Genomic DNA, 27,378 nt, shown 5'->3' with positions numbered 1-27,378 from the left:
CCAGACGTTTATGTCCTCATTCAGCGCCCCGATTTACAGTGTGGAGGTAAAACCCAGAGGAACAGACGGCTCTGGAGCTCAGCCAGCCAGGCCGCTAGCCACAGGCGGTATGCCTCGTAGCGACGCAGGTTCGACTCCCACCCGGGGTCATAAGCAACGTGATAATCCCACTCTCCTTCTCTTAAATGGACTGCATTTACGCAGCGCTTTTCTACCCAGTGGCCACTCAAAGGGCTTTACAATATTGCCTGACATTCACTCATTCATGCTCACATTTACCCACCCAGGGGTGTAGGAATGAGTTTAACATTGGGGGGGACACATATCGGAAACCTGACAGATCCGTTAATGGTTTGAACAGAAATATGTCATAAATTAACTACACTGAAAAAATTCACAGATATATTTTATTCTACTATAAAGATACATTTGTAAATGTAAAGGAAAACAGATTCTGAAGGGCAGTAATGAACTGATAAATATCAAATCAATTCTTTAATTGCACGCTCAATCATCCAGTTTTTTAGAATAAGAAGCGGTGACAAGACGCTGTGTTGCGCTTTCAAAATAAAATAAAGTATTTTTCTCCCCCCGGTACAATTTTTAGGTGGGACAAATGCGCCTGTCTCCAATATTGGAGGAGACACGTCCCCTCCGTCCCCCCCGGTTCCTACGCCCTTGTACCCACCCACGACGGTGTCAGCCAGGCAAGGCGACAACCAGCTCGTCGGGAGCAGTGGGGGTGAGGGGTTTTGCTCAGAGACACCTCGACACGCACAGCTTGGAGGAGCCGGGGACCGAACTAGCAACCTTCAAGTTACCAGCCAACCCGCTCTGCCTCCTGAGCCGCCCTTCTCTTCCCATCTCTTCTTCTGTCTCTCTTCACGCTCACGTCCGTGGAGGCAAACAAACATAATACCGCCGAGCACCAAACACACAAAACACTCAACGGACCATTTACCCGCGTTCCTGCAACGCTGTCCACATCCAATTTAGATGACAGTTTACATATCTACAGCCCCCTCCTCACCAGCTCAGTCTATTTCATTTGTTGCTGCTTGGGAGGACAAACTGTAAAATAAATGTCAAAGCGCAATTGCTTTATCTCCCCTACGCCGCCGCAATCCATCTTTATCAAAGAACCGACACCATGAAGTACGTTCCACTTTGTACTGCAGAAGCTCCTCAGTGAGCTGTGGAAAATGCCACACGCGCATATTCAGCTCTTCATTACCTGCTCCCTGTGCACAGACTACACAGCAGAAGGGGTGGATCTTGAAGAAAGAGAGCGGTTCACCCATGGGTTCACCCCTGGTGAGTGACTGAAGCCACATGCTGTAGGAGCTCTGAGCCAATATGGCAGCCTTGGGGGCTCCCCTACACGTGCAGTTAGAACCGAAATGGCATCTCGGGCAACATTCACGATACATCATTGATCTCGCTGTTGTTGGAGCTCAGGGACGGTAACCTCGACGCAGGCTTAGAAGGACCCGGAAAAACACATCTGATTTGGTAATGAATATTTTAGGTTGATCTTATTGCTTTTGTTTGTGTTTACGTGTGTGTGTGTGTGTGCATGTGCACGTGTGTGTACGTGTGTGTGTGTATGTGTATATGGGTGCGTGAATGTGTGTATGAGAGAGAGAGGGTACAATAAACAAAGAAAAATGCTCTCTCAGCATTCATTTATACCAATAAAAGAGAAACAGAACCTTCAAAAAAGTGAGAGGAGAAGTGAGAAGGTATGTGCCTCATAGCTCGGGGCTTAATAGGGATGTGGCAAAGCAATTAAATTAAAATACGTAGCAACTCGGCTTCATTGATTTATCTGGCTTTCATTTCACTATCCGATCATTCCTCCTCCTCCTCACTTATTTTGGACGGAGATATGGAAATATGCGTTCTGGGTCGAAAGACTTATTTTTTGAAATCTCCAAAGGTTAAGCACTATCTTGTTCAATCTAAAGTTTAAGTGTTTGTAATGCCCAAGGTTAATTTCAACAACCATACAAACTACTTTATGTATTTAAAAGGTGCTTCAGAGACACTCTTCAACAGTCCAAGTAACGAGAAGTCAAGAAAATGCTCAATGATTATTTGCATTTTAATCAGTTAAAGCACGAATGTGCCGCATTTTCCAATAAGAATTTTGGCGGTGAATGAGTAAAATGGATTCTCTCTCTAAAAGGGGCCCGTCATGCTAAGGCACTCAATGTGGGTTTTAATGCAGTATGTTTGGAGTGTGAACCAGTCAAAAGTTAGAACACCAACTATTTTCATTGACTTCATGTCCGAGGGCATTTGTGGTTGATGTAATGCCAACGGTAATTGGCATAACATGGTATTGGCTGCGCAAGTTTACTTTAATTTGACCTTCCAAAAGCTAACTGACGGAAACCTAGCCAGCTAGTTGCTACATCGAGGCAAGCTATTCTGAAGTCTGAACCTGTCGAAAAACAATACGTTCTTTTGCGTCACTTTTTATTTGGGAAATAAAGTCGTACGAATAAATCGGCGGAAGTAAAAGGCACAAGGTAAGAAATATAAGCAGGGAAATATTGCCACAGAGGGAGACGTGAAGGATGCGAACGGGAGGAGAGAGACTGATAGTGACACCAGCGAGGAGTTGAACTTGTCATTTAGTATGAGGATCCGGTTTGAAGCTCAGCAGGACCCTAATGGAGTTTCCTGGCCATCATGGCACGCCATCTGTAGCTGTCCCCCTCCTGATTGATGAGGACCCCGCATCGAACATTTGAATTAGACCCGCCCGCCATCTACCGAATGCGTTAGAGCTGGCCTATTTACATCCTATTACCGAGACGAAAACACACACACACACACACACACACACACACACACACACACACACACACACACACACACACACACACACACACACACACACACACACACACACACACACACACAGACTGAGAGATAGATCGGAATGTTCAGTCACAGGTAATGCAGCTCAAAACTGCTGCTCACCACGATTGGCACTGCCCCCCACCCCCCCCCCCCCCCCCCCCCCCACCCCACCCCCCCCACACACACACACGCACACGCACACACACACACACACACACACACGGGCTGACACATTCGTCGATAATATTCACAGGCCCCCCCACACACACACCGATATTTAATACATAGCCATCGACTGATTCTGTATGTCGGCGCGGTGTCAGTGGATTCGCCTGATTGGCTGTCAGTCGTCCCCCTTTGTTCTCTCCAATCGGTCCGGAGCTAGCGCGGCGCTAGGTAGCATCGATTAGTTGCTCGCGGTGGTTTAGTGTCTACCGCGGGGGAGGGGCCAAGGCTGTCTACCTCACCTGGGGACCGCCTCTCACGGCCTGTCACGCCAGGCCTGGCGGAGCTAATGAGAGCCAGACAGATTGAAATGGGCCTGAACATTGATTTCATACAGTGAATTAAGCAACTCGGTCGGTGTGGCTAACACCTACACCACCCAGCGTTCCACGCCAGTGCGCAAGTATTGGATTTTAAATTATAAACCGGGGCTAGTGAATTTATTACCGGCTGATTATTTCCCCCGTATTATCTTTGAAATGGCTTCATATCTATATATCTATCTAGATTTCTAGGTATTTTATCTTATCCTTTAGTCAATTCATTCTTGCTTTTTTTATATTTCAATCTACCGTCACTGTTATTTGACGTACATTTGATTGAAGATTGATGGCTATTTTAAAGAGACAGGTCTCAACATGACCCTTCAAAAATAGTGTCAAGCTCAACACTAGAATCAACACTATTTCAATATGTGGCTTTGAAGTCAACGCGCGCACAAAGCCACACACACACATATCATCTCCATTCCAGCTCGAATTATCAGGCTCTTTGTTTGTCAGTGTCTTTGTGTCTTTGTTTGCGCAATGGGATGACTCACTGGTTGAATCATGGAATATGTTTGCTTTGAAATAAAACAAATATAATTAATTCTCCCCTCTCCAAATGTACTACAGATATCCCCATAGAAAGAAGGCAATCTGTGTCAAGGTTGGCCTACCCTCATCCAATATTCTCTCTCTCTCTCTCTCTCTCTCTCTCTTCTCTCTCTCTCTCTCTCTCTCTCTCTCTCTCTCTCTCTCTCTCTCTCTCTCTCTCTCTCTCTCTCTCTCTCTCTCTCTCTCTCTACTCCAACCCCCCACTCCATCTCTCCCATGGCAATAAGAAAGAAAGATTTCAAACCAGCGTCACTCCATGCGAGCTCCAACCTTCCCTTTCCGTCGTTAGCTCGAACCAGGTCTGCGTTCTCCTTTAATGAGGTAATTAATAAAAATATGCTGCCCCTCATCATTTGTTTCTCATTCCCCGACATCAAAAGGAGGGAAAGGGGGAGGAGAGAAAGACAAGAGAAGGCCAAGAAAGCAGGTCAAGTCGAGAGGAGAGAGGAAAGGAGAGAGAGAAAGAGAGAGGGTAGAGAAGAGAGAGAGAGACAGAGATGGAGAGGATAGAGAAGAGAGAGAGAGAGAGAGAGAGAGAGAGAGAGAGAGAGAGAGAGAGAGAGAGAGGGAGGAGAGAGAGAGACAGAGATGGAGAGGATAGAGAAGAGAGAGAGAGAGAGAGAGAGAGAGAGAGAGAGAGAGAGAGAGAGAGGAGAAAAGGATTATCGAGTGATGAAAAACAGAGTAGCATGTAGGCGTGGACCATGTCAGCGACCGGAGAGAGAAAACCCATTCTGGCATCAACGGTTTCTCCCCTGCAGCAAAAGCACCGTATCAACATCACCAGAGCGCCACAAATCGCTAACCTTTATTGGCTTTGTCTGTAATGGTACGCACTGATGAAAATGAAAGCAAATGAAATAGTCGTGGAACGACAGTCGGGTGAGAATGGAGCCGTTGCAGCCTGACATGACGTCGTTCAAAAGCCATTTTGGAAGAGGAGCTCAACGCCGGCTACACACACACACACACACACACACACACACACACACACACACACACACACACACACACACACACACACACACACACACACACACACACACACACACACACACAGAACTCCCACTGTGACCAGTGATGAGAGCTCACATTGTAACCAGTGATGAGAGCTCACATTGTAACCAGTGATGAGAGCTCCCACTCTAACCAGTGATGATAGCTCCCACTCTAACCAGTGATGATAGCTCCCACTCTAACCAGTGATGATAGCTCCCACTCTAACCAGTGATGATAGCTCCCACTCCAACCAGTGATGATAGCTCCCACTCTAACCAGTGATGATAGCTCCCACTCCAACCAGTGATGATAGCTCCCACTCCAACCAGTGATGGGAGCTCCCACTCTAACTATTGATGAGAGCTCCCATTGTAACCAGTGATGGGAGCTCCCACTCTATCTATTGATGAGAGCTCCCACTCTAACCAGTGACGAGAGCTCACATTGTAACCATTGATGAGAGCTCCCACTCTAACCAGTGATGAGAGCTCCCAGTGTAACCAGTGATGAGAGCTCCCACTCTAACCAGTGATGAGAGCTCCCAGTGTAACCAGTGATGAGAGCTCCCAGTCTAACCAATGAGAGCTGGGATACAGAGCTGTGTGACGCACACAAGCGGATGCACTGCTAAATGCAGAGCCAAATTAGGCTATTTTTCGCATCCCTCTAACGCATCCCTCTATGAATAAACAGTGGTTGTTGTTTTTTTGCAGAAAGTATGTTTGTATTTTAAATAGTTACATAATGTATAGATTAGCAGTTGCATATTGCAGGGGGGGAAATTCCATTTAGTAAAACTTGCTAATAAGTATTTTTACTAGTAGACCTATTCCATATGTAATACAAAGCCATGGACTGATTCTATTTTGTCCGCTGAGTGCCGGTAGATTCACTTGATTGGCTGTCAGTCTCTCCTTGCTTTGTTCTCTCCAATCGGTTTGGAGCAGGGATAGCCACTAGCGTGGCTAGCCACTAGCGTGGCTCATACTTTAGCTACAGACAATGAAATAACTGTAGCTATTTAGAACCCTGTATAACTACAACCCCGTGTCCCTCCCCAGGCTCTGCCCCTCTTGTTTACTTTGCATCTTGTCGCTAGTGTCACTTGCCGATCATGGACAAGGTGCTGCTGATAGTGGAGGTGCATAGAGTTGTATGACCCCAGGTATTGTTTGTAAAAGGACCTTTTAAAGAAGGACAACACTTGGAGGAGGATGGATGCTGTCAAGGGGTTGATTTCACGATAATGAGCTAGCTGGACATTATTCTGCTTATTACACAGCGGTTTTCTTAAGAAATCAGAATTTGACAGAAAAGTTTAAAATACCGTCCATAACATCATTTGGTTATTCATAACGGCGACCTGTTATTCATAACAGTGGTCGGTTATTCATAACGGCGACCTGTTATTTACGTAATCGGTTATTTCTATAGCAGACCGCTGCTAATAGTGCCCTAATTGTTAATTCAGAATCAAGTACTTAACAAAGCCACGTAACAAGTCCTCATAACACACTGTACATAATCAGACCGCGCACGCACATGCACACACACACACACACACACACACACACACACACACACACACACACACACACGCACGGTTTGAGATGAGAAGGGGCCGTGACTTGAGGCTTTTTGACAGCGCTCCAGCCGGTCTTAATGGAGGCGCTTCTGTCTTGCCAGAAAAAAGGGCCATCACTGCGAAAGCTTGTCAGGGGGAGAGAAACGACTAAAAAGTTTGGAGCACTTTACTTTAATGACTGTAGGCTTATTTTTTTTTTTTTTATATAACACCCATGAGGAAGAAGAACTTCATAATTAACCCACTGGAGAGGGTGAGGGAGAGGGAGAGAGAGAGAGGATGAGGGAGAGAGAGAGAGAGAGAGAGGATGAGGGAGAGAGAGAGAGAGAGAGAGAGAGAGAGAGAGAGAGAGAGAGAGAGAGAGAGAGAGAGACAGAGAGAGAGACAGAGAGAGAGAGAGAGAGAGAGAGGTGAAGACAGAATGTAAGGGTGAGCAAGAGAGAGACAGACAGAAAGAGAGAGCGAGAGAGAGTGAGAAAGAGAGGGTGAGGGTGGAAGAGAGAGCGAGGAAGAGAGAGAGCGCAAGAGAGCAAGAGCAAGAGCGAGGGAGCGAGGGAGAGACAGAGAGAGAAGGAGAAGAATGATGATGATGTAGAACGGGGTAAAAAGAGAGATGATGAAAGGAGCAGAAAGGAGAATTGGAGGGAAAGAGGGGCCGCGGGGCTCTTTTGACAAAACCAAAAAGTACAGCGCTTAACTCCCAGTGCCATGACGCAAGACATGGCTGCTCTCATTAGAGTAAAACATACACATCTCAGCTGCTTCCCTGTGAAGTACCGGAGCCCTTTTAAATCCGAATAGGGTATGAATATGTACAATTAAATACAGGAACGAAAGAAACCGCCTGGCTCCCCTCTCATTTCCTCTCCGAGGGATGGAGGTTTCCTGGGATGAGAGTTGACACCGCTGACTGACGCAGACAGCGCACTCATTTCTCAGTTCTTCACTACTCAGCGCAGGCCGATCCAATCGCAGTATTTACGCCTATAGCCCGCTTCAGACTGTTCCTCCAGCAGAGAGCATGCTCTCGGTTCTGCTGATCCTCTGTTTCGCTTGCACCACAGCAGTTGTGTCACTCATCCAGTGGCACAGTGTTCCCCAAAACCACCAACGGCGACCAGCAATACCAATAGCACCAGCACCACCTCCACCATCATCACTACCACCGCCGCCACGACTACAATCGTCACTACCACCACCACCATTGCATGCAGGCAGACCTGTCTGTCTGACCACCGCAGCTTTCACACTCATCCTGTGTCACAGTGTTCCTCAAAACCGCCCACCGCCACCACCACTGCCACCACCGCCACCACCACCGCCACCACCACCACCACCACATCCACCACCTCGTGCAGAGAGACAGGGAGGACCAGTGCAGGTTTCACACTCGTCCTGTGTCACCGTGTTCCTCAAGACCGCCCATTGCCACTGCCACCCCCAGCACCACCACCATTAATATCTGGTGCAGACAGACAGATGAACCAGCTCAATGCTCCCCCTTTCATCTGCTTGTGCACCAGTGTGACGACGGAACGGCATTCTCCCACTTTGCAGGCCTAATTAACTACCAACAGCTGGCTGCAGGCCATTGAGAGCGCAGCGAGGCCCTGGAATACACACACACCCTGCCAACCACATGGCCCTGTTCGAATAGAAACGAGTGAGGAGGTGCACACACACACAGGCACAGACACACACACACATACACACACACACACACTAACTAAAGAACCAGCTGATTTACAGAGAACAAGGGGCTGAGTGGCGCTGTAGCTCGTTTCTCCGGGTGACAGCGTCCCCAATAGCGCACCGATAACCTGCGTACGCTCCTTCGTCACGCCTCCCCTGGAGGGATTCCTCCGCTGGTTTACGGCGGAGCAGGCAGTCCGCCTTTTTATTTACATAAGACGGTTCACAATTGTGTAACGGCTCATGCGTAGCTCGTAGCTGCCGCCGTAGCCGCTATACAGGCCAGCCGAGAGCCGACGCAAGCGCCACTGAAAGTAAATTACATTTCAATTAGCCTCAATGCTAATCCCTCCTTGATGCGACGCCAGCGTTGCGACAAATTTCCACATTTGATTTTTGTTTCCCGTTGCTGCATTGTTTTGCCGGTGGGAATTGACGTCAGACTCGGTTGGAGATACCACAAGGGAGGAGGGGGGGGGGGGGGTTGTAGTGTTGATATTCACAGATTTTCTTTGGTACATTAGAACGTGAGAGAGCGGGAATGGAAGCAGGCCACCACAGGTAGAGGACACAGAGAGAGACGGATCCTGCTGACAGGATGCCACGTCACAGTGAAGCACAGTGAAGTACTAGATAAATATTCCATGGGCACATCTACAGACACAGGTAAACACATCTCACATGAACATTAATATTATCGAGATTATGTGCCCCATTTCACCAACACCATCAGCGTTCCCTACTATAACTATAAGCAAACATTACTTATTACTAATGTAGAAGTGACGAGGGATTCAGAATTGCTCTGATGATGCGGCATCCTGTTGAAATATTTAGCACAAACATTATTTACATTTCTCCAGACTCTCGCTCCCTGACTGATCTTAGATAATTAGTTCATGGGGGGGTCCGCCCCGATGCCCCCCGTCTATTCCCGGCCATCTCCATCGCGAACGGCTCGCACTCTGCCCTCTCTCTGGCTCGCTGTGCAAATTAATTCTTGGTTCCAGCCTGACCCGACTTGCCTGTCAGGCCGCGGTGGTTAATGAGTGGAGACACGGCTTTCCCACAAAGCTTCGCCATTATTAGTTCACCCGTACTGACTAGAGACAGTTCCTCTGGTTCCCTGTGCACAGGCGGGCACACACACACACATACATAGGCAGACACACATGGGGGGCGCACACATGGGAACACACGGGTGCACACACACGGGCACACACACACACGGGCAGAAACAAGGACACACACACACACACACACACACACACACACACACACACACACACACACACACACACACACACACACACACACACACACACACACACACACACACACACACACACACACACACACACAACACACACACACACACACACACACACACACACACACACACACACACACACACACACACACACACACACACAGGGCATCAGAGCCGGAGCTCAGGGACTTGGTGCAGGCGATACTGACATCAAGCAGCTCATGTTCCTGCCCTGTAACATCAACGCGCCGTTCCAGAAAATAATGCATGACTTGAGCTGATGAATTTAAGGTGGAGAGATGGGGTTTGGGTTCTATGCGCACCAGTATTGATTTGTACACTTGTCATGTTTATTCAATTTGGTAGTTGATCGAAGTATCCTATAAATTAGAATACACACACACACACACACACACACACACACACACACACACACACACACACACACACACACACACACACACACACACACACACGTAATACAATTTACAATTGAAATGCTTCATCGACATCATCACAGCCCAGTACTGTAATTATAACATCCCATCGTTTTTCGGGGAGTACGAGTCACTGTTTGTGCGAACAGGAGAATCAGTTTTACTGAACACCACGCAGTGCAGCTCTGAGGCCTCCCTGGTTTTTAACACCCCACTGCTGTGACCCAAATACAGAGACGCTGCTCTGTTGATTGGCTGGCAGTCGACCTATCAGGTCAGGTCACAGAGGGCTGGCACAGAATCCTCAGAGAGCCGAGGCCGTCTCGCTTGGTTTGCAGGTGATAATCAATTCTAACCGAGTACCATCACCATCAAACAGAAAAGAACGTGGTGCTCAGTCACAATGATGCTTCTGTGACATGAAACTTTAAGCTTGGCTTTTAACTGTGATCCCACCCTGATTAACTTGACTTTCCGAGACACGTCCTAGCTACAAAGCAGACCTTCTTCTGTGGTATGTTACGGACATTCTCACCAGCGGTTTGCAATTGCGGCTCTAACCTGGAACATTGTTTCTCACGGTCAGGTTGTGTGTGTGTGTGTGTGTGTGTGTTGGTGTGTGTGTGTTGGTGTGTGGGTGTCGGTGTGTGTGTGTGTATCTGTGTGTCTGTGTTTCCTTTCGAGTTATAGTAAACTGGTTACACCATGACACAAACACACATTCTATATGAATTCTGTACAAAGACACACACACACACACACACACACACACACACACACACACACACACACACAGCCAATGAGTTTGTACGTTAAAAGCCCCAACATAGAGACAGTGCTTACAGAATCGCGTCAATCACATTCTAGCCTGGCTGGTTAATCTACTTCTCTCTAGCTCTGGCATAATGCCTGGAAGATAGAGAAGAGGAGAGTCCTCAGACAGAGAAGGACAAGGGCATGAAGTATGAGGCCTATAGCCTTACAGGAAGTACATACGGTAGTCAAATAGGGTCTGGTAGGCTGGAGAAGTGCTCAGAACAGACAGGCGAAATTGCATTTGGCTGAATAGAATTGTCCCTTTAGTGGACAAATCTACTGAATGTGTGTGTGTGTGTGTGTGTGTGTGTGTGTGTGTGTGTGTGTGTGTGTGTGTGTGTGTGTGTGTGTGTGTGTGTACCCCTGCCAGGGGAGACATGACAAAGAAGAAGTGTCTCTCTTCTGTAACAATCAAACCAGACCTTTAAACACGTTTATAAGTCTCAAACTCAGTGAACACAGCCTCTCATTCTGTATTCACCAGCTGAATTCCACTGAAATCAGCGACAATGCTGCAAGGCAGCAAACTGTCCTCTTTGAAAGCGGTTGAAATGAATGAAATGGTGAGGTCAAATATCAGATATTCTCGTGTGAGAGAAGTAATGCAAACTGTGTCCTCCACATACGGTGATACAATAATCACATTTCCACACACAATAGCTTTTACAACATTGCAAAACACTGTCATTATTGTTACACAGGCGAAATCTTTCAATCTCTCTCTCTCTCTCTCTCCCTCTCTATCCTCCTCTATCTCGCTCTCTCTCTCCCCCCCTCTCTCTCCCCATCTCTCCCCCTCTCTCTAGAGGTGATTCCTTCACTCCCCTGCATGACGACTTGAGAGACGGCATGCTATTTTTAGCCCCCCTCCCCTCTATTCTCCCTCTCTCTCTGGCGCACCCCGTGTTCTCCTGACGCACGCCCCTCCCCCCCTCAGGAGCAGGTCCTTGAGTGTCCTCTGCACGCATCTCGCTCCTTTCCCACTTGATCAAGTCCTAAAAAAACACCTTGGAGGAGTTGCTGGGAGATTGTGTTATGCGTGGTTTGTGTGTGTTTGCATGTGCATGTGCGTGGACATGCGTGTGCATTTGCTTGCTGCGGGCTTGGACAGGTGTACCTATGTGCGTGTAAAGTGTGCTTAAGCGTCTGTCTGTGTATGTGTATGTAAAGTGTGCTAAGCCTTAGGTATGTGAGTGTGCTGAGGCATATGCATGTGTCTGTCTGCCTTTCTGTGTGTCTGTCTGCCTTTCTGTGTGTGTGTGTGTGTGTGTGTGTGTGTGTGTGTGTGTGTGTGTGTGTGTGTGAGATACAGGTAGACTGGATGGCCCCATGTGCACCTTAAGGAGATGACTCAGCGAGCAGCAAGAAGTAGCTTCAAGTTTGCCCCTGACTGACTTACCCCCCACCGGCTTGACAAGAGCCTATTACTCACCACACACACACACACACACACACACACACACACACACACACACACACACACACACACACAGCGAGGAAGAGACGGAGGGAGGAGGAGCCGACAGACATGAGAAGCCATTTACACAATTGGCTTCCCAACTTTTGAGCATTGCAATAATATCAGTCGACAGCGCAATTCGTGTCAGGCTGAAATTAATTGACGCGTCATCTTTAAACTTATCCTGGTTATAAATTACATTCTATGACATGCGTGGGTCCATAAAATGTTAATTCCTTTCGTATAATGTAAAGTGTACTGGCAGATGAAAGCGCTGCTTGCTCATTTAAAGTTCTCAACGAACTGCAGAGTGTGTGCGTGCATGTGCGTCCGTCTGTGTCTGTGTGTGTGCGTGCTTGCGTGCGTGCGGCGAGATTGGAAGGGGAGTGCCCGAAAAAACAGGACATCATCAGGGTGAAGATAAGCAATTGCTCTGTGAGTTCCTGAAGTCGAGAGGAGTAGCACGATTTGGATTAGAGAGCAACTCCGACAAAAGGGTCGATTAAGAGGATTTGTTTCATGGCGGTAACTCATGTGTCAGAATAATGGGGCTTTTCTTTCACAGCAGCTGTGTGTGAGGCACACACACACACACACACACACATAGAAACACACAGGGACACACACACTCTGAGCGCTGCAGGGTCTGGAGGCAGTGGACTCACAATGACGCCACTGTCACTCGGACGTCAACAACTCCGCTAGGCAAAAAGGCACTCTGTTGCATGCTTGGCGCACACGCACACATGCACGCACACATGCACACACACACACGCACACGCACACGCACACGCACACGCACACGCACACACACACACACACACACACACACGGCGAGCCGCAGGAATAGAACGTTCGGAATCCGTCAGCCTTATATAACGAGGCTGACACACGTTATCACTCGATGTTACTATGCACCCTCTATGCACGCCTGTGGTGGACGCGCGTGTGAAACACGATCCTCCAGGGTACCACGGCCGCGCATGTGAACCCACAACCCAAAACACCCGTCGGAAAACGGCTCCTAATCTTCAGCGTGGAAGGGAAGGAATTACTTGTGAGAAACGACACCACGCCACCGAAGACACCGATTAGAAACATTCTAGGTAAGCTGCGATGGAACTGGCAGCCTAATCACCCCTCGGTGATTAAGACCGATGAAATCCCCTGCAATTACTCTATCGGATAGAAGTGTACTAAACAATATAAATAAAAGATACAATTAAAATAACCATGAGATCCGAGATTGTGTTAAACAAAGAAGGGAGGGAAAATAACCCCGGAGACATTCAGTAGTGAGACGAAGACAGACCGACAGGAGCTGAGACACTCTGATCAATGTTAATGTCGTAGGCCAGGAATTCCTCTGGATGAGAGAGGGAGCGGGCACTGTCACTTTGGCTTGATAACCCGATAGAACACAGATAGATGCCCCTGCAGGACTTGGAGCTGCACGGGGGGGGATGGGGGGGGGGGGGGGGAGAAAAGCAATAAAGTACAATGAGGGGAGTTTCATTTGAAGTCTTACAGATTGCTTCCCCTGACGTGAGACCTATTGCCGTGTGACCTGTGTGTGTGTGAGAGAGTGTGTGTGTAAGTGTGAGAGAGTGTGTGTGTAAGTGTGTGAGTGATTGAGTGTTTGAGTGTGTGCGCTCTTGGACAATGAGAACCTTTTTTATTTTCCAGATTGATAGATGGGGTCAGAGGGACTGATCCATGACCATCAAAATAAAACACAGAATTTGTGTATTATATTGAAAGAATATGAAGTCAGAGCGAGAGAGAGGGAGCGCGAGAGAGGAGAGAGCGAGAGAACAAGAGAGCGAGAGAGACAGATTCTTTGTTGCACGGCAAGCCTTTGGTTCCATAATTAAAGAGCTGGGATGTGGAGACAGTGAGGAGAGAAAATCGAATTCAGCGTTTTGCTGCCATTTGCTGAGAAGTAAAGACGGAGAGAAAGACAGAGGCAACCGAAAGACCAAAACACAGAGAGAATGAAGAAATCCCATTTCCTACCCCCCGAACGTCATCACAGCTAACTCATCATGTTTTCCCTCAACACCAAATGCAATTTAATTACCTCACCCCCGCACACCCCCTCTTACCCTCATTTCCCCTGCTTTCCCAGAGGGGATGAGTGAATGAGTGAGAGAGGTAGAGAGAGAGAGGGAGGGAGAGAGAGACAGCGGTGTGAAGGCTCAGGAGGAAGGAGCGGCAAGAGGCGAGAGACAGAGAGACCACCAGAAGAGGAGAGGGACCACCAGACGTTATTCTGACTCCTGATTCCTAGTGGCAGTAACACAATGGATGAGCGGTGGAGGGGAGCCACCGGCCGGTCGTAAAGGCCATCCTCATCTGAGTCGAGCCATGTCATTGGCTGAATAAGACCACAGAGGTAACAGGGAGGTGAATTTGGTAGAGGCTGGAAAGAAGCAGTGCTGGAGGCGTTTTCTTTTTTTTTACTTTTCGAATGTGAATGGAATAGACTGACCTCAGAAGGCAAGGTCACCGGGAATGGAGAACCCCCTTTCCACACTCGCACGCACACACGAGCACACACACACACGCACACATGCGCACACACATGCACACACACACACACACACACACACACCTTTTTAACATTAGCTTTGAACTAATCTCCATTAAGGACTAATGCTGATATGGAAAATATCTAATGAGATCTGTTTTCTCCTACCCTCGCTAGCAGTGAATTCATCTCGGGAAACTGATCTGATAGGAACTGGAGGAAGGGATATACACAAATACATAACCCATTTCTGCAGCAACAATCTAACATTTAGAATAAAGGTTTTAAAGATAGTCATCTTCATTGTTTTTAAGATACGTTTGATATATATTATATTTGGATCAAACAACATTTTCTTTCTACCTCAAAATGACGTATGTTTGTGTGTTTGTCCTCTGAGAGGTAAACACAGAAACACAGCCGGTTCACTAGAAAAGCTTTCAAAAGGTCAGAACGCTATTTTGGGAATCCATTAAATGTCTGAATCAAATCGAATCTAAAATGGTGGAGAAAGCTTGACATTTAAAACCTCCGCTAAACTTTCCTATATTTATTTATTTTTTTTACGATTCAACTTGCCTCAACGTGTTAGCGGGAGTAGTACACTTACACAGAAATAAAAATGAAAATAATAAAACAAGAAACAAACCTATTTAGTAATCCCACCTCCCCCATGCTTCTCATTGACCTCCCGAGTTGGCTCGTGGGCCGGTTGATTAATGGACGAGTCGATGGCCAATTCACTTTATTTCCTGTCTTTTTGGGTTCACCTGATTCATCGTTTTAACAACAGAAACATATTTGCTGTTGATCACACTGCAGCTGAAAGCACAGCTTTGCTATTCAGAATAACCCACTCTGCCCTGCTAAGAGCTTGCAACATGCAAGCACCACATTTTGATTCACTCGTCCAACGCACTGGCGAGAGCAAATTCCTAAAAGATAAATAAATATATATTGGGTGGCAGCTCTGCCACATTAATCTTAACCTACTTTCCACCAATAATCTACATAAATACACCCCAAATCTCCAAGGAGAGAGGGATGGCAGAAGACAAATTGCAGCCCTAGGGCAGAAGTGGGGTGTGTGCTTTGGTGTGTGAGAAGGAGAGAGAGAGAAGGAGAGAGAAGGAAAGAGTGAGGGAGAGAAAGAGAGAAAACGAGAGAAGGAGAGAGTGAGAGAGAACGGGAGGGATAACGAGAGAGAGAAAGAAAGAGATGGAGAAAGAACAAGAGTGAAATAGATAAGAAGCGATAGAGAGCGAGACACATGTGCCTACGTCATGTGTTGTTTTGGAGACAGGGTGGTTTGGGAGAGTTGGGTTCCAGAGGCTTTGCTGCTAATCCATGGAAACCCGCCCACTACTACCACCGGCTCGCTCTACGACGGCATCGCTAAATCAGCATCATTCTCCAGACTCCTCCTCGTGCCTCGGATCTCGCTGTGCGGCGCGAGCAGAAATCACGCCGGCCGTTTCAAATTCCCCCCCCCGCCCGCCGGCTCCCCCCTCTCTCAGCGCATAGCTCCTGAGAATGTGCAGGTAGTGGTAATCAGGGACGGCTCCTGTACTGCAGCACGGGCCCACTGCAGTCCCACTGCCGAAGCCCTGCTGTTTCAGCACCCTGGAGAGCTCCACCGGCTCACACCGCAGGTCACTGCGCCTACAGCTATAGGCTACACGCTATACGATACACACGCAGGGACAGACACAGACACACACAGGGACACACACAGAGACACAGGCAGAGACAGACACACACACACACAGAGACACACACAGACAGACAGTGTTAGACAGGGATAAAACAGAAACAAACACACACACACACACACACACACACAGAGACACATGCAGAGACACACACACACACACACACACACACACAGACACACACGCAGAGACACACACACACAGACAGATACACACAGAGACACACGCAGAGACACACACACACACGCAGAGACACACACACAGACAGACAGTGTTAGACAGGGATAAAACAGAGGCAAACACACACAAACTCACACAGAGACACACACACACACACACTCTGCTAGCAGTACCAATGCTACTAAAAAGGACTACTGAATACTTCTCGTTTCACTATCGCTCTGACGAATACCCTTTCTACTACTAGCAATACTAATGATGACTATTACTATGAAAACTAGTTCCAGTGCTGGCAATCTACCACTGCTTCTACTAGTTATACCTTTTATTTTTACTCGTTGCTTATACCAATATTGCCAACTACAACTATTCATACTCCTATTATCTTCAGCTACTACTAATGACTGTATTCCATGCTAGTTCTAAGTAGTAATACAAGTAGAAGAGGCAGTAGCAGCAGCAGTGAATAGGTAGCAACCCGCCCCACAGGAGCTGGGAGGCGGGATTGAGAGACAGAGCAGGAAGCCCAGCGAATCATACCGGGTCAATTTCCATTTTCTGGCAGAGGAAACGTTTTTTGTTTGCCAGAGTAACCAGCTACACGGCGGGGAGAGGCGTCGCAGTCTCTCCCTATATAGCCCCCATCCTTCAACCACCTGGCCCCCCTCGGCCCAGCACAAACGCCCCCACCTCCCCCGTCGACACACACAAGGCAGACACGCAAACACACACACGCACCTGCGGACCCCTGCACTGTCTTGGTGTCGCGTTAGTTCTGCCTTCATCTGGCTGCTCAAGTGGAACACGTTCCATTACAATCACATCATCTCGTATGTGACTCACACACACACACCGACACACACCGAAAACGCACACACACACGGGCACGGTCGTTCGTACACACACACACACACACACACACACACACACACACACACACACACACACACACACACACACACACACACACACACACACACACCTCTTGCGTCTCCTCCTCCACTCCAGGGCGGCATATGCCATTCTACTTGGCATTTCACTTCAGAGGCTTTTTATAGACGTCTTCATCCAGATAGCCCTGAGAATCAAACTCTTCCTCACTGCGGTATTTTCCCACTTCCCGCCCGGCCCTAAGTGGGCTATGTATTTATATACAGCAGAGTCTCCCCTGAGCCCATCTCTGTGAGCCCACTTTATTAGGTCTTCTTCTGGTCAGGTAGAAAGCAATATACGATCAAAGAACTGTCTCAAATTATAATAATAATTCTTAATTAATCTTGTAGTCTTAAGACTACATGCCATGTGTTAAGAGCATTAATTGAGTGAGGCACTTATTTTATACCTGAAGTATCACTGCATACTAAACACAGTAAAATCATTTGATAAATTGGGTTAAAACAATGTTTATTTCTGCGGTATTACCATTATTAAACCACAATGTTCAAAGTCTACTCATACTGTATCAGTGTAACCAAACCAAAACATTCAGAAAGATTACCACTGAAACGGTCTGGTGTTTACACTGTGAAGACATGGATTACAGTTACACATAGGAATACATATTGTTTTAGCTAAATAATCATCTAGCCATCCACACAGAATTAAACTCTGTATGGCTGTAATATCTCCATGTAATATGTAGCTAAAGCATTAGCTGGAGGAGATCATTGATTTATGTATTAATATCTACATGTTGTAGCTAATATGTAGCTACAAGTAATAGATAATATGTGGCTAATAGCATTAGCTACATGCTGTACCTAATAGCATTAGCTGGGAGATGCTTGTGCGCATCTCTGCGGATGACAAATGTCTTGGCTCTGAATGGTTCCTAGATACGGATCATACTTCCACACTATCCCTCCCTTTCGCCCGCTAGGCAGGTGGAAGCAGACCGTCTGAGTGAGGATATACCTGCTGACGGCAGCACACTGCCTGGCATGGGGGCCACACACACACACACACACACACACACACACACACACACACACACACACACACACACAGCTAACCAATGTACACTACAAATTTACAGCATTGAACATCTGTCATTGTATGCCGTTTTTTTTATAAATTCAACCATCAATATTATTTTGGCCTATATACTATCCAGAGCCACATGTGTTTCATTCAAATTAAACATAACATGAATGAATAACAAGCGACTGACTCATACAACAGGCTTCTTTGTTGCTCATTCAGTCGTCATGTGGCCGAGGAGTTAAACCGCTCGGTTAGATTCAACCACGGCCGCGTTACAATCCAAACATGTGGTGCAGACACAAAAGGGATTCCCCAGTCAGTCTGGTGCTGGTGGAAAAGTGGAACACAAGTTCATCCGCATAGTGATGGAGAGGTGGGGGAGGGGGGCGGGGGGGTTAAGCTATATATACGGACGGAGCTTTAGAGGGATCGGGCTGGAGCAGACAGTAGAGAGTTAAGCTGCCATTGCTCTACATAACAGCCCAATGGAAAGGGGGTAAAGGGGGGGAAGGGTGTAGGGGGAGGAGGTGAGATAAGGTGGATGGGTGTGTGCGTGTGAGTGTGTGCATGTGTGTCCCAGCTACAGCCTTCATTTCATCAAATCCGGTCGGCACACAAACAAAAGATCCCTCACTCTAAATTGTACACAAATGTACCCCCCCCCCCCCCCCACACACACACACACACACACACACACACATGTGTGCATGCCTCTGCAGGCGGGCACACATTCCCTCCTCCCGCAACGCTCCCCCGGGGGGGGATCCTGTTCTCTGTAATCCCAGGAACCATCGCTGGGAGAGACAAGGTAGGAATTGATCCGTGTCTGTGCGGAAGCCCGCCTGCCTGCCTGCCTGCCTGCCTGCCTGCCTGCCTGCCTGCCTGCCTGCCTGCCTGCCTGCCTGCCTGTCTGTCTGCCTAACACCAGCACTCTGCCTCACTCAGTTCTACCTCCAGGTCGCTGCTGCAGGAACTCGTCAGTGGTTGCGGCTGCCTCAGCGTTTGGGCTGGTCCTCAGACCTCATGGTGAGCTAGACGCAAAGCGCATGGTTATGGTGCGCTCACGATCAAACTGTAAAAGATTAACTGCGGGGGTCTCTCAGAGGGACCGGCACTCATCGAGATAACGAACCCCCCAGCGCGGGCGAAGTCTGCAACATTGCAGCCTCACTATCCTCTCTTTCAACTGTGTGTGTGTGTGTGTGTGTGTGTGTGTGTGTGTGTGTGTGTGTGTGTGTGTGTGTGTGTGTGTTTGTGTGCTGGGGGCTACTGTATAATTTAACGTTCCACCACACCCACTTCCAAAATAATTCACAACTTTGGTTACCCCACCGTGGTTACCCCAACACGGCTGGGGGTTACATCTCCCTGCTACGGTTTAATAGGCAAAGAAGCTCAAGTTTGCATTGGAATAACCCCCAGCTCTTTATTGATAGTCAGGGCTTGGCATGGATCCACATAGTTTAGTGCTTAAGGGGTTACAAGCCAAGTTGATCTAATTTGCCATCCTCAAAAAATACAGCGCTTAAAAACACGAAAATCACGGAAATACATGAATAATTGCTCTCGGATTGCGAGTCAGGAGGAGTGTCTCACGACACATGGGGGGGGGGGGGGTCATTCGATGTTCACGTTGTAAAATAGGTCTCCTTACTTTATTTAGGGACTGCACCTCAGGCGGCGCATACAAATATATTTCTGTTATTGCCTCTTTCCCAGAGCTCCGACATATTAGCATGAACAAACTATCAAACCAAACCGCCACACAGACATCCATCCCGGGGTATTAGGGCTATTTATCCCCTGGTGATAGTTGGGACAGCCTGAGTGCTACATCTGTGCAGCACCGGGGGATTAAGATTAAAACAATAATGAACAACCCGTCACTTTGAACGGGTTTAAAGGTTGGTGGTTCCTCGGTTTCTCCGGTTGGAAACGTGAGCCCGATTTGTAAGGCCTGACAGGAATTGTACACGCAGGAAGACGGCGGCAGGCGGCAGGAGGTAGAGCAGGTTGACTGATAACCAGAAGGTTGCTAGTTCGATTCCCCGGCTCCTCCTGACAGTCAAGGTGTCCCTGAGCGAGACGCCTCACCCTAAATGCTCCTGACGTTGGTTGACACCGCCGTTGGTGTGTGTATGAAAATGTTTCTAAGTCACTTTGGATAAAAGCGTTTGCTAAATGCCCTAAAATGTAAGACGCAACAGTACGATCGTTTATTCAGCCTGGATATCGGAGCACAGCGCGGAAGCCTCAGAAAGATTTGGGATTTACGACAGAAACAGCGGAACAATATTATCACCTGTGATGGGAGAAAAAATGTCTCGTAAATCCAGCGGCAGCAGTCTGAATCCCGTTACAATGCATAATTCAGCAGTTTCAATCCCCCTCGGTGCGATCAATTATCTGACTGGGCCGATGGAAGCGATCAAAACGGAGCAGTTACCGTTGAAATAATCATCCGATTTAATATTACAATTGTTCTGTCTCTCTTCCGGAACTTTCCGGAGATACATGGGTAGCATCGGGAGGATGTTCAGTTAATCCATCACCTGATCAGGCAAATTACCTCTGTACAGTTTCTTGTTCTTTTTTTAGTTGATTCCATGAAGCCATGACTGATAATATTACCTTCACTTCACCCACCCCTACCTCGTGGTGTGCACCCTGGTGCCCATGTTTCCATGTGTGGGTATATGGTGTGGGTATTAAATACATTAAAGTGGATAAAAAAAAAGGAGCAAGCCAGGAAGGGGGAGCAAGCAAGAGAGACACTCTATGACTTATGGTGGGTGCTATTTATGGGAGGAGGGAGAGGGTCTTGCAGGGAGGAAAAGCTGGGAGGTAGTATTGCTAGAGCAGGAGTCTGGTTGTTAACGGCCTGTTAGACACCCCCTGGCTCCCCTCTTCTCTGTCAGCTCTTTCGTGTTGCTGACCTTCGGGGGGGGAGATTCGCTGTGCATTCTTCATTTCACACTGTCTCCGGCCAGCAAAGCAAGCATATTTAAATATAGGCTGCATCATTTGGGATTTGATTGTTGCCGTTCCCCGCCTCGAGAGGGTTAGATGCACGCATTTGGAGAAAACCAGCAGTGTTCTGCTCTCTTGCTTGGCAGCGGCTACGACCAGACCTGCCTGGGAACAGTGGCAGTGGGATTACAAAGCAGCGTACGCTCACCTGAATCCCCTGCTCCTAGTCAGCGAGCGGCCACATCTGCTCGCGGAATGCTTGCATTAACCGCCTGGAGCCAGGCCCAAAATCTATACCGAGAGACCATTTCAGATCCAGCAAAAAAATTGCGCTTACACTATTAAAATATATATTTTTCTTTCGGTGGCATGTGGCTCAGGGGGTAGAGCGGGTTGGCTGGTAACCGGAAGGTTGCAAGTTCGAGTGTCGAGGTGTCCCTGAGCAAGACACCTCACCCTAACTGCTCCCGACGAGCTGGCTGTCGCCCAGCGTGGTTGACTCCGCTGTAGGTGTGGGAATGTCTGCATGAATGGGTGAATGTTAGGAAAAATAAATGACTTTGAGTGGCCAGTGGTTAGAAAAGCACTGTACAAATGCATTCCATGACAACTTAAATGACAATTGTGATTAACCTTGTCGATTTGTGGCCTCGTTTTTAAACCATCCCTCATTAACCCGGTCATCGTATTCTTCACGCAGGACGTTGACCTTCGATGGTCGGCCCCTGAGTTACTGGTGCGCTGAGTAACCGGGCGGGATACTGGGGCTCGCCCTGGTGAGAGAGCAGCGTGATAGGACGGCCCCGAGACCCACTGGATCCACCTCCCCCCCACCGACCGCGACAGAGTTGACTGATGGACGGTTTAATGAAACTTTCATCACCCCGCTCTGTCAGATGGATTAACGTCGCTTTGCTACTAATGGCTGGTCCTAAATCACTGCCACAGAGGAACCACACACACACACACACACACACACAATCTAGTTCTACCATTAGAAGTGAGGATGCTATCAATGTGGTGCGCTGGTTCAGAGGCATCGGCTGTTGAGTAGGAGGCCGGCGTATCGCTGTCAATCAATTCTAACCACTTCTTTGATCATCTGATGAAATAGGAGCCATCAGTTCATACCAGGACTTCAGATATATATAGGTTTGCTCCAGCTCTGACCAGCAGAGGATGGTCTTGCATGAATATGAATGAACGAATGAATGAAATAAACTCAGAACAGACACACACACACACACACACACACACACACACACCTGTGTAATGCCAAATTAAATTGCAGTGCACAGTGGTCCCATCATCACCGTGAAGACATTGCTGCTATTGTCCTGTAATTGGTTGCCGATACCCACGAGGCATCCATGTTTTTTCTTCATCCAGTCACAGAGTAGCGTCTCGCAGCGGCATTGGGACCTGGGCGCCATGACAGACGATGCGACCGCCAGCAGCCAAACAGACGAGCAGACAAGGGAACTCTAATCCCATTCCAAAGTGCTCAGAGCCACATCGAGTCATGGAAGTGCTCAATAAGTAACTCGCCAAAGGCTTCCTGTACTTAATATCCCCTACACATAGACAGATCAATCGGGATGTGACAGTGTCGTCGTCGTCTTCCCCACACTCTCTCTCTCTCTCTCTCTCTCTCTCTCTCTCACACACACACACAATCCCACACACACACACACACACGCACACACACACACACAATCACACACACACACACACACGGAAGGAGCCATCTCTCAATGGTTTGTGACCAATGTGAGGAGAGCAACAATTTGGACAATTTGAGACGGAGCGATGTCTTGCGTCGACAGCTCGTATCACTCGGCCGTGCGCACACACATATATGCACAGAGACACACACACCTATTGAGTCCCTCTACTCTTGTTCATTTTCGTTCTACATTTTCGTTTGGTTTCGACCAATCAGATTTCCATGCTGGATCCCTTAGCAATTAGTGTTATGAGCGACACCTGTGTTCGTCCTAGGATGAGACCTCTGTGAAAAGAGTCTATTAGAATAATGACAGACAGTGTGCCTGAGGTAGGAGAGTGGTTGTCAGACCACTATATAAACCAGAATATTCCCTATTATTATTCTCACTAGGCTCTATTAAATATCAATCCCATTTACAGTTTTCCAAGCGTTGGCCATTCAGGGAAATTTCCCAAATAACTTAATAACTTAAAATAGTAAATAATATTTACTATTTTATCTCCTTGATCCTATGCGATTTCACATGTGTTTTTCAGATTGTAGTTTTCTTCTAATGTAGATCTCTGTTGATGAACAGTGGACACTGATCTGAGGGTGCTATATGTTTTTGGAAGGATGGCGGCCATTGTGGGGATCGACCCAAAACAGAAGCAGCTCATCCACATCTCGCCTCTCATGTTCAGAAAGCCCCATTGTCGGGCCGAGGGGACGGTCAGCCAATAACGGCCGACCTCCCATTGAGCAGTGGGAAAAAGCTTCAGTACCGCACAATGGGGGAAAGGACCCGGCTCTACTGGGCTGGCTAATTGCGGGCTTGTCGCACTCGCTACAGATGGCAGCTGGGAGGGAGAGCGAGGAACAGAGACGGGGAGAAAGAGAGAGAGAGCGACCCTGGACAGATGGACAGCCGTACAGCACAGACGGTCACGGTCATCGTAGACGATTACCAACGTGGCGGTTTATCGATCAAACATCTTCTCTTCTCTCTTCTACCACCGTACTTTCTCTCTCTCTCCCTCCCCCTCTCCCGGTCTTTGTCTGGCTTAGTGGAAGGACTTTATCCATCCCGCCACCGGCAACCATAACAAGTGGGAGCCCAGCCTTAATCTGGGCTCTAATCCCGGCCAGCCAGTCCTGGGGAAGACTGGTCCGTGTTGGGGGGGAATCAGCAGGGATTACTCCCAGTCACCGCGGTGGTGGCACTGGGCCAGGGGTGTGGAAGTGGGACATGTTTGTCACACTGCTCTGGTTTCCTACTACACGAGTCCTAACCCAACGAAAGATTAAGAACATAGGAGAGAAGGTGTGTGTGTGTGTGTGTGTGTGCGTGTGTGTGTGTGTGTGTGTGTGTGTGTAGACATGGATGACATGGGCTGGAACTCCTCCTACTACTCAATGCTTTTCACCGGGACTGGAAACCAGACTGCTTATGTACTTATGGCACTGATTGACTTATTGATCTATGTATTTGTCACCTCCTGGTTTATATTGTCACTATGTAAACCAGCGGGATTTAGGACAGGTGGTGGTTGTCTGGGAGGGTGTCTGTGATTGGATGAGAGAGATAGGGGGTCGTGACCCTCATTAGACCACCTGCCAGATGGCCTGAAACTGGTGTGTGTGTGTGTGTGTTTCTGTGCGACTGTGTGTGTGACTGTGTGCGTGTGTGACTGTGACTGTGTGTGTGTGTGTGTGACTGTGTGTGTGTGTGTGACTGTGTGTGTGTGTGACTGTGTGTGTGTGTGTGTGCTTAGAGGTACAAAAAGGTTTTTAGCCCACAGGTAGAACCAGTTCATGTAGAGTGCGAAACAAATCACACTCAGTCAGAGACACAGTCATGACCCCTTACCAAACACACTCCACGCCTGGATATTGTTTACCAGATTCAGTGGACTGGATCAGTGGTGTCTGCATTGATTTGGTACCAGCTTGGAGCGAGTGACACACACACACACACACACACACACACACACACACAGAATAGGAGGAACAGTACAAAATAATAGGATGTTTGTGTGGGTTGTATGTGGCTCTGTGGGTGAGGGAGGGAAGGGAGAGAAGGGAGAGGGGGGGGGGGTGAGTCAGATCGATCCCACGGTCAAGTTTCCTTGTTTAACCCTTCTGACGCAGGCCTGGAGCAAAGACACACACACACACACACACACACACACACACACACACACACACACACACACACACACACACACACACACACACACACACACACACACACACACACACACACACACACACAGTCCCCCTCCCCCTTAATGTATTCAGTGAGATGCTATTCATTGGGGGCTGAGCTGCATGGGTACTGGATCCATGTCTCTGTGCGCTGCATGTGGTGAAGCCACCGCTAGCTGGCCCAGGGGATGGGAGAGAGAGAGAGAGAGAGAGAGAGAGAGAGAGAGAGAGAGAGAGAGAGAGAGAGAGAGAGAGAGAGAGAGAGAGAGAGAGAGAGAGAGAGAGAGAGAGAGAGAGAGAGAGACCCCGTGCTAAAAATATGGCACAGCATCTGAGTGAGTCATACAGCCATTTTCTAGCTCTGGACGGCTGCCAACAAAACACACATACAGACAACACACACACTCACACACACTCACACAAACAGACTCTCACACACACAGCAGACAAAGACAGTGCTTCAAGCTAAACTGGAATCTAGAGAGCGCAAGAGAGAGACAGAGAGAATGAGAGAAGAGGGTAGGCGGGACATTAGAGAGTGTGAGTGTGTGAGTGTGTGAGTGTGTGTGTGTGTGTGTGTGTGTGTGTGTGTGTGTGTGTGTGTGTGTGTTGGGGTTTAGGAGGGAGGGGGATAGAGGTTGAGAGGGGAGGGGAGGGGTGGGTTTCTGTGGGGGTGCCGTGAATGAAAAGCGAGTGGGGGATGGGAGAAGAGATGAAGGGAGGGAGGGAGGCAGTGAGAGTGTGATGATGGGACACATAAAGGGAGCGAGGGGGTAGGGGATGGAAACCGAGAGGCAGAGAGCCATGGAGGAAAAAGATAGAAGAGAGCTGCAGTGACGTATTTCATTCAAAGTGTAAAGAGAATAGGAGGGAAGTGGAGGACCACCTATCTGCAATGACAAGGCAGCCATGTCCCTGCCTAAGGCCCTTTTTAGCCCACTGATGATGTAATCATCTGTAATTGGACCCAATTATGTATCAAGGCCATGATTGGCACCAAAGACACAGTACACCAGTGCGCCATCTTTCATTGGCCAATACGGAAATGGTACAACTGGGCCCAGTGAAAGCCAGTTCGTCCTCACTCAGTAGACAGAGTTTCCAGGCCACAGCTTTCAAGTATATTGGATGGGTCTCACACACACACACACACACACACACACACACACACACACACACACACACACACACACACACACACACACACACACACACACCCACACACACCCACACACTTTGGCTAATGTGACGATGCACAGGGGACAGAGGAAACAGCTGGCCTCCACTTAGATTCCAGTAACTCCAGCATCGGACGCCCTCCAACGGGGCAGATCTAGTCCTCCACCGGGGCAGATCTAGTCCTCCACCCGGGCAGATCTATTCCTCCACCGGGGTCCCCGGCACAGCACCACTGGGTGAGATGCGGCGTGGTGAAGCATCTTTATAGGACACCAGCGGACACTTGATCCTGAGTGACTGGAGATGAGAGCGGGAACGAGGCTAAGCTGCTAGAACGATGCCATCATCATCCTCATCATCGTCACTGCCAGCCAGCCGGCAGCAGCTGTCGGACGGACGGCCCGCCGGCAAACAAGCGGCTCGCCATGCCGCCGCTACGAAACGCCACATAGTACTGTACTTCTTTTATAAACACATTTAACAGCGGATCAGAAATGAATAATACAAATAACGTCACCACCCTGCTGCTGTGTCTTGGTGACATGGATGCGTGTTTGTGTTGCTGACGCTGTGAACTCCAACGCACACAGTGTCTACACACTTTACACACGCACATGCAGCAGGTAGTGTCTTGCAGCCATTATGCCAAAGGGCAAACAAACATCATCCATCAAAA

General features: G+C 48.2%; 1 protein-coding gene across 1 annotated transcript in view; it reads right to left on the bottom strand.

Moving 5' to 3' along the window:
* The window catches only part of LOC307075831 (serine/threonine-protein kinase BRSK2-like), a gene marked incomplete at both ends in the record, with an annotated part of 76,699 nt that overhangs the window by 40,095 nt on the left and 9,226 nt on the right, over nucleotides 1-27,378 (bottom strand). The gene's annotated exons all lie outside the window — the stretch shown is intronic.

This window comes from Pollachius pollachius (assembly GCF_949987615.1).
Source record: "Pollachius pollachius genome assembly, chromosome: 5".
Classification (NCBI taxonomy): domain Eukaryota; kingdom Metazoa; phylum Chordata; class Actinopteri; order Gadiformes; family Gadidae; genus Pollachius; species Pollachius pollachius.
This window is presented reverse-complemented; position numbering and strand designations above follow the sequence as displayed.